Genomic DNA, 9,663 nt, shown 5'->3' on the forward strand with positions numbered 1-9,663 from the left:
AATTACTGCAGATAATAAGGGAAACATATGAGGAGATTTATTATTTTACAGTATTTAGTTTCCTTCTTTACATCTACTAATAAAACCTATATATTTAGGCCACAGACAACAAGCAGTTTCCTCCTCGGAGTCGGCAGCTGAATACGTTTCTCATAGACTCATCTTCCATAACGCTAATTCTCGTCTCATTTACCGACACTGGAATCGGCATTAGCAATACTGCAGGAGATATTCATTACACGTGACAGGAGAAATAACTACTTCATGATGAGGACGACATCTTCATCTTCTACTACGGCTCTAGAAACATATTTGTCCAGAGTCCGTCACTGACTCCATCCCGACCAACCGTCTATATGAAGGTTTCCCGTCTTCCCCGCACTGTAATCTTCTATCACGTTAGATCTCAGGTCTGAGTCACACACAGAAGTTTGAGGATTTTAGAAAAGATTGTTTGTTTCCACAAACACCGAGGACAGAAATGATTTGATACCAAAGTCTCCATGTACAGTGTTTTATGGGGTTTATTTCTGGCCTCAGCCTTTACTGTGTTACAAGAAAAACTCCAGAAAAAGCAAATATTAAAATGTTTCAAAAGAAAATTGGCACCAACAATTATTGTAAAAAGCAAAAACCTGAAAAAGCAAAAGACACATTTTGTCATTTTTTAAGACATTAAACATTTTATTTTAATAGAAATTAACTCTTTTGGGCACCAAAACATATATGTACACCGCAGGGACGGCACAGGTGCTGCTGCAATAAAAACCCTGCAGTTTAAAGGGAATCTGTCACTAGTTTTTTGGCCTATCAACTAAAAATATCATCTAATAGAGTGTGAGGTATACATTCCCCAACTACTTGTGAAACCCCCTGACTCCACATGAATCCCCCATAAAAACCTTTTATATTTCCCCAGCGCGGTATGGTAATTTCCTCGGTCTGGTCCGATGTATATTGGTTCTGGTCCCTCTCTATACTTCAAATCGGCGTGCTGTACGCATTCCGTTCTGCGAATGGCGTTGTCCACGTACAGGTCCCGCGCATGCGCATTCAAATTGCCTCCCGCGCGTGCGCAGTATGTCCCGGAACACAGCAAAATACTGATATTGATAGGCGAAAAAACTGGTGACACATTCCCTTTAACGATTTGCTGCTGTGAAAAGCAAACATGGTATCTAAGAAGGTGTGACAGTCCGGCTGAATGCCTCCTCCACCAAGTACTCGATAGTATGGGGCGGCCTAGTTACTACAATACTTTTTTTTTAATTAAAGTAATTTTTATTGAAATTTTCAATACAAAAAGGAAAAACACAAAAGAAAACAACAACCCGCAATAGAGGTACATACACCTCTAACCCCACTCTCCCCTTTCCCCAGTATACAAGCCAAATGCAAACAATGTTTGAATGGTAAAATGGTACAGCTGATTACATATAGTGCCGCTCCCAAAATTGTTACAATAGTACAAAGGAAGATCACAACAACAGGTCAATATAAGTGTCAGTTAAAGAGCTACATATCTGAAGTCTCCTTATTGTAAGCTAGATCAAATTATCATGTGATAATCTGTGAGAGTTAAATCTTGTGCCAACTTTATATCTTCTTATTAAGATAGACCCAACCTGAACCTTGTCAGCTCTCTCAACGCAAGACCAGAATGATCAATCCAACATGACCATATTTTTTCACATTTGGAAATAGAATAGTTACTACAATACTTACACGCCTAATAATGGTGTCTGGGCTGCAATGTATGAAGGTCTATTAGGCCGGGCCAGAGGCAGCGTCCAATAAGTTACCTTTTAACGCCCCCATACACATTAGACTAAAGATACATGAAAACACTGATTTCGGGGGGTTTGGGCGACTATATAGTGTATTTGGAGGCCTCCCGACAGATGATGTCAGGGCAGAGAAGGATCCGACATCCTGAATTTCAGAGGCTAATCCGTTAGTTCTTCCTGTAGATAATCCTCCTCTAGAGGAGTCTGGAGGCGACTCTCTCATACAGTCCACAGGAAAGCTGGAATATTTGTGTGTATGGGGGAGTCGGGAGAGATAGCCGTCTGCCAAATGACTGTTCAGCCAACACTTATCTCATGTGTATGGGGCCGTTAGTATTACACTGACAGGCAGTAATGATACACGGCACTACAGTAGTACAGGGCATCACCGGAGCCATCAGAGGCTTGTATGTTGTTGTATGATCACTCTAATCAGAAGTGTTTAAAAAAGGTTTAAAGTGAAAAAACAATATATCTTAGTTTTAGCAACAAGAAATCACTGAATCATAGAATAGTAGAGTTGGATGGGACCTCAACTGGTCCAACGCCTGCTCAAAGCAGGGTTCCCTACATTATCTGTCTGTCCAGCCTCTGTTTGAAGACTTCCATTGAAGGAGAACTCACCACCTCTCGCCTGTACCACTCATTGATCACCCTAACTGTCAAGAAGTTTTTTCTAATATCTAATCTGTGTCTCCTCCCATTCAGCTTCATCCCATTGCTTCTAGTATTTCCTTGTGCAAATGAGAATAAGGCCGGGGTTACACTTGCGAAAAACTCGCACGAGTCTCGCACCTGAACACCCGGCACTGCCGTCGGCACTCGGGATCGGAGCTTTCAGCTGCATATAAATACATGCAGCTGCACACTCCAGTCCCGAGTGCCGGTGGCAGTACCGGGTGTTCAGGTGCGAGACTTGAGAGTTTCTCGCAAGTCTGACCCCATCCTAAAGATGATCCTTCTACAAATTTCCATCACTATAGAGAAAACAGAGTCAGAAAACATACACCATTTTCCTATACACAAGGCAGAAAGAAAGCATAGGTCCAAAAATAGCTGGAATTGGGCCCCCAACTTAAAGGAAAAATATATATGTGATGCGAGTCAATATAGTAAATATATATACGTATGGAAATTATTGGCAATTATCTGGATACCCTCAATAAAGGAGTGGTTCTGCAGGTGGGGACCACAGACCACATCTCATTACCAATGCTTTCTGGCTGATGTTTTTGTCACTTTTGAATGTTGGTTGTGCTTTCACACTCGTGGTAGCATAAGACGGACTCTACAACCCACACAAAGTGGCTCATGCCGCTCATCCAGGATGGCACATCAATGCGAGCTGTGGCAAGAAGGTTTGCTGTGTCTGTCAGCGTAGTGTCCAGAGGCTGGAGACAGGCCAGTACACCAGGAGACGTGGAGGGGGCCGTAGGAGGGCAACCACCCAGCAGCAGGACCACTACTTCAGCCTTTGTGCAAGGAGGAACAGGAGGAGCACTGCCAGCGCCTGGCAAAATGACCCGCAGCAGGCCACAAATGTGCATGTGTCTGCACAAACCTTTACAAACCAACACCATGAGGATGGTCTTTCCGATTGCAGTCAATAATCGGATTATGCATGCGCAACCAAGGAATACCCAACACAATTCCAGTAGGTAAATTGTCAAAACATAACAGGAGATTAATTCTGTATGAAGAGACCCCAACTTGAGTGTGAACTCCACCGTAACTAACGGAACCAGATTTTTGAGCAACGGTGTTCTGTCAATGGCCACAATTTGAATAGGGCTTTCTAGCTTAACTGTCCCTAATCCTAACTTCAGAACCAGTCCCGCATCAATGAAATTAGCAGCAGATCGGCAGTCAAAAAAGTCAAATGTGAACAGACTCTGATCTTGAAAATGTTCAGCATTCAACAACACAGAGGAGTAAAAGGGTTCCTGTGAGTATGAGTGATCTCTTCGACAATCACCCAGACTTCGGTGTTTCCCGATGGCTTGTTTGCTGCAGATCGTGCCAAGCATTCCTTTAAGAAATGTCCAGCTTGGCCACAATAGAGACAAAGTCCAAGTTCCCAACGGCGTCACCTCTCCTTAATCCTTGAGCTGGAAGCATCAACCTCCATAGGTTCCACCTCAGGTGCACAAACTGGGCCAGTTGGACAAAAAGGACCCTCTTTTTGAACCTTGCGTCTCTCGAGCATCCTCCGATCCATGCGGATAGCCTGAGTCATGGCCTCCACCAAACAACCAGGTGGAGCATGTAGAGCCAGAGCGTCCTTTAGAGACTCTGAAAGACCCCTGAAAAATTGGCATTTGAGAGTTGTGTCATTCCACAGGACCGCAGAAGACCACTGACAAAACTCAGTACAATAGTTTTCTGCTGTGCGGTTCCCCTGTGTCAGGTTCATCATCCTTGTCTTTGCCACCTTGACCCTGTCCGGTTTGTCATAGATCTGTCTTAAAGCATCAAAAAAGGAGTCCACCCAAAGATGTTCAGAAGCAAGAGAGGATAAGGAAAATGCCCATGTCTGAGGACCCCCCCTGCAAAAGTGACATTATAATTCCCACCTGCTGTGACTCATTTCCTGATGACCGGTGATGCAAGGTAAACAATAATTTACAACTCTCTTTAAAAATCCTGAACTGGTCTTTTTCTCCTGAAAATTTGTCAGGGAGTGCTATAACAGGTTCAGAGGGGATCAAAGATACGTCAGGTGGTTCAGAAGTCATAACAGCGGTCTGAGGAGAGAGATTCTGAGGGGCAGTAAGAGTATCAGAAATCTGGCCCTGTAACTGAGCCTGTGAGGATGCCAGTTTGTGTTGTTCCAAGGCCAAATCTTGAACTAACTGAGTCAGATTCGTCACATGATTACACAAAGCATGTAACAAATCCATAGGTGGGAAAATAAAAAAATTTTAACGATCAATCGTAATGTAACGCAAGTCACTATAGTAAATATATATTACTTATTGAAAGTAAAAGGTCAAACTATCCAAGGTCAGGTCCAGGAACTGGCGCAGTACAAGAAAGGGAAGTCAGAGACGAAGTCCAATTCACGAGCAGAGGTCAGGATAGCCAGAGAGACAAAACAGCTTACAGGTAGCAGGCACAAGTGAAGTCAGGTCACAAGCAAAGGGTCTGAGTCCAGGAAGAGAATCAAGTCAAGCTGGGTCAGGCACAGAGGACCGAAGGATCAATGTTACACAGGCAACAGCAAGTGTACGATTGACACTGAGTGGAGGAACTAGCCTGCTTAAGTAGAAGCCTAATTAAGGAAAATGAACACAGGTGATGGCAGCACAGACTGACAGCCGCAACACAAAGTAACAAAAAGACAGCAACAGAGAGGAGATCCTGACAATATATAGATATATATACATATTTGGCGGCTTCATATCTCCCGACTCTGCAGATCGCATGCTGCTGTTGTACTTGGCAGGCCGGGACCAGATGGTATGGAGATGAATGAGGGAGACCAATGTTCAAAAATAAACTTTCCTTTACTTAACAAGAACTTGATGAGAACTATATACAACAGGTAGCAGGTAGCAGGCACAACACTGTATGAATGTTTCTTGTGCATTATGCAGAGTCAGGAACTTTACGGTTAAATATGGCAGTACATAACTTTTGTTACAAGCCACTGTAGTACCTGTGCCGACCGGGAAGTGGTCCCTTCCGCACACTCTGCACCTCTGCAACAGCCAAAGTGTTTCCCGTTGTTCCCAAAGACTGGAGATCGGAGCCCGTAGAACTTCAAACAGATTCCTTTTATTATGTTTCTTCTCCAGTGCAACCACATTCAGACAGCTCCTGCACACCTGCCTGGGTACCCGTAACACGTCTCCTCCTTTCTCCTCAACTCCTTCCTCTTTCCCGTTTCCCGGTGCGACGGCTCTTCTGTACTCTTTCCCTGTGCCTGCCTTAGGCTCCCGGCCACAGCGATCAACTCATCAAGCTCGTCCACCCGCTGCCACACCTACTTCCTCTCAGTGTGCAGCTCCCCAACTCTCCGGTACCCCAGGCTCTTCTCTCCAGCAGCTGTCTTCCAGGGGCCACCCCCCGACTGTCCTGTCTAGTCTGGATATCGCCTCCTTTTATCCTTCTTGTTGTCCCACTAACTCCGCTCACCATCCAGACTGTTCTCAGACTTAGTCTTTCCTTGTACTATGTCTCCCCCTAGTGGCCAGTTTCTGAACTCCACTATCCCTAGCTGACATATTGTACACCAAACAAAAATATAAACATGCGCTAGTTACAGAGATACATGTCATATAGCATATATACATTTTAACTATTTACAACCAGACTAGTCCATGTATTAGTCCACCCTTCTACACCACAATAGTCCAGCAAACCTGAGCTAAGAACCTCACCCTGCTCTTTGTCTCCACTATGATCCCTGCCTGGAATCTGGATTCCTGCTGCCATTATATATTTGTCTTGCTTCAGAATGTACTATCCGATGTCTCCCACCTGGCATACAACATCATATCAATTCAGGAGATCACAACCCGTTACTGAGTAAAATGGCCCATACCAGCCATACACTCAGTATGAGAGTCCCAACAGCTCTTCTCTTAATACGATGCCCCCACAATTCCTGATATTTAAAAAAAGCGCACACACTGCTCACCCAACCCTGTTCCCAAGGTTCACTGCTCCAGTCTGTGCAGTGTGAGTACTGAGGCTCCCTACTACAGGTCTGATGTAGTGACATCATTGTGCCTGCAGTGCACGGAGTAGACTCAGAAGTGAAGGCTGAATGGTGGATCAGGAGCTTTTGTCTCCCTGATTCACTATTCTATTCAATGGTATCACCGTCATGGGAATGTGGATATCGCTGAAAATTTGATGATAGGAAGGAGAGGGTGACCAGTGCCGAGCCATACGAGCCCTCTCAATTCATGGGCATCATAGCGACCTAGTGGGCTACCTTTATGGATGATACACTTCTGCCTGTCCAACTATTGTATGCTAAATATCCCATAGATCCTGGGGTCATTAGTATCTGCACCAAGAATGAGGCTAAGTGAGTATTTCTTAATTGGCTGTGAGGTTGTCGGTGGGGTGGATGGTACCATATTGCGCATGTAGGGGGCAGTACTGTGGGAACATTATACTGTGTGTGAGGGGGATGTGGGTCGCCCTCCCAGGGCTGTGGGGTACTCAGTACCGGGCCGGTGTCAGTGGGATGTGTCACGGCAGCTGTGACCCGGTCCGTGGCCCTGGGCGCCCAAATCAGTGGTGGTTTGTAATATAGTTTATGTGATGAAATAGTTCGTGATGCCACCTGTGGTGTTTGGCAACCAAGATGTTAAGCCAACGCTGCGTGCAGATCCTCTGGGGCTGATGGTGTGTTGCAGCAAAGATGGTGTAGCTCCCCACAGGTGAAGCTGTAACCCCAGGGCAGTGTATAGGCGCAGGTAGTGTAGAGGAGGACACCCAGATGTAGCGGTGCTGACGGTGTTGGTGCACAATGACTGGAAGACACCAGGGCTTGTAGTTCCAAAGCTTTACTCACAGTTCGTGGTACAAACTGGTGCCCGCCTCCGTGCCGTGTCCTCCGGGGCAGAGACGCAATCAACCTCCCGGGCAAGTCAGGCTTCTCCTCTCCAACACTCCGCCAACATGTACCTGTCCTGAACGACTCCTCTATTGCGCCTTTTAGTGTGAAGAGCTCTAGTACCGTGGTACTCTGAAGTTCCTCCTGTCTGATGTTCCTAACAACTCTACTTGTATGACAACAGCTGTAGCCTCTCTCGGGGACTCCTTTCTCCAGCGTCCTGGCTCTCTATTCAGTTGCTGTTGTGTCCCAAGTCTTGTATGGGAGTAGTGCATTTACAGCCAACTACTCCACTGGTGTCTGCTGCAGAACCATAAGTGTCCATACAACCTCGGGGACCGGGCCCCGGCCTTGCGCTGAGAACCTATAGGCAGGGTTCCTCTTCCAACCCACAACTCCTCTCTGTTCTCTTACTCCTTCGTTCCGCACTGTTCCTTCTCTCTCTTATGGAAGCTTAGGTTGCAGTTCTACGTCTTTCTCCTTCTGTTCCTTTCCTAGGGAGCTCGTTCCACTAAGACCAGTCCTCAGCCTCGCCTGACTGACTGTCTTCCTCCGCCTTGAGCTCCCCTCAGGCTGACCTCCTGTCAGCCTGCTCTCTGACTCCTCTCCAGACTGAACTGACCTCTAATTCTAAACTTTCCCAACCTTTTATATCTAACTCCACCCACCTCCCAGCACATCTCGTGTTACAAAGCAAGGACCCACGAAAGGTGCTCTGCTACCCTCTAGCATGGAGCCGCAATGTGGTCCATTGCTGAACTATCCTGTGTGTGGGTGCAGGTGTTGGAGTGAGGAAAGGAGTTCCCAACTTACCTAGTTGGTGGGGCACTACACCTTAGGAGAAGGTGCAGTACCTCTGTGGCGACTGAGCCTCTGGGGTGCCACAGATGCCATTAATGTGGAAACATTATCCTGTGTATACAGGAAGCCACAATTGTGGGAACATTATAATATGTAGGGGGATGGTGGTATTGTGGTAACATTATACTGTGTGTGTTGGGATGATGGTGCTATGGTAATATTATACTGTGTGGACGGAACGGTGGTACAGTGCGAAGATTATACTGTGTGTGGTGGGATGGTGGTACTGTGAGAAGATTATACTATGTGTGGGGGTATAGCGATATTGTGGAAATATCTTTTGTGTGAGAGATGCCAGTACTCTGGAAACTTTATACTGTGTGAGGGGCATCATATATACTGCATAAGGAGCGTAAAAAGGTGTGTCATAAAAAGAAAGAATCCTCCCGGCTGTGCGGCATTTATACAAAAAGATTTACCATCTGCCGTCCAGACGGGACCCTACGGAATTAATGGGAAGAGGGAGAGTTTCAGGAAGTCTAGCTAGCACAACAGAGCAGGTGACCTTGATGATGCCATTTCCTGTTAATACAATGGCCATAGATCCAAAGCCAGAACAGATTTGATGCCAATCAAAGGAATGCAGAAGAAGAATCTGTGGTACCAGGTCATGGTAAAGTGCCTGAGGTAGCTGGTTGCGGCAGCAGAACTCAGGCGGCACCAGATGAGTCTCAGAGTCCAGACTACACCAGTCAATGCCCGAGAACCAGACTTGTGCCGGTCAAGACCCAGAGTCCGGACTACACCAGGCAAGAGCAGAGTCCCAGCCCTCACTACTTCTGGTACAAGAGCCATCCATTGTTGGACAAGCACCAAAGATCAGTGAGGAGATTCCGCTCAGTAGTATACGCCTGCAGTGAAGAGCAGGAGGCGCGAGTGACCCGGGCCATTGCTTCCAGCACTGATGACAGTACAGGCGTTGGTGCAGGGTAGTACAACGGACAATTGAAAGCTGGTTGAAGTGAAGGCGGCCCAACGAGCCATGAAAGACTTTGTTAGGAGGACTTATGGCCTAACAGGAAGAGGTGGAGACCCCGCTATGGCCTGTGTTCACAGAAGAGACAGTGTTGTTGACCAAATGTATCAGGAAAATCACCCTTGTCAGTAGCTAAAGTAACATTTGGTTAGAGGCTGCTATTACAGTGAGAGTGAGCCGGAGAATTCATTGTATATCTGATATTGTACATTTCACCTCGTAATCACCCTGTTTTGCATTATTCACTGTTGTCATAGTGATCACAATTCCCATTATCAGGGAAATAAATAAGTACGAGTGATTGCGCCCCCTTCTGGCGCACTTGGGGATTTAAAAGGGGATTGAACTTGTCACGAATGGCAAGCCTGTATGCGTAGTACTGCAACAGGGTGATTTTGTCTTGTCGATCTTGATCCACTGGTATGGATGGTAGATCAATGTCACTGATTCCTTGATGTTGCACACTT

This window comes from Dendrobates tinctorius, unplaced genomic scaffold (genome assembly GCF_039654945.1).
Source record: "Dendrobates tinctorius isolate UK_male_01 unplaced genomic scaffold, ASM3965494v1 ptg000192l, whole genome shotgun sequence".
NCBI classification, from domain to species: Eukaryota; Metazoa; Chordata; class Amphibia; order Anura; family Dendrobatidae; genus Dendrobates; species Dendrobates tinctorius.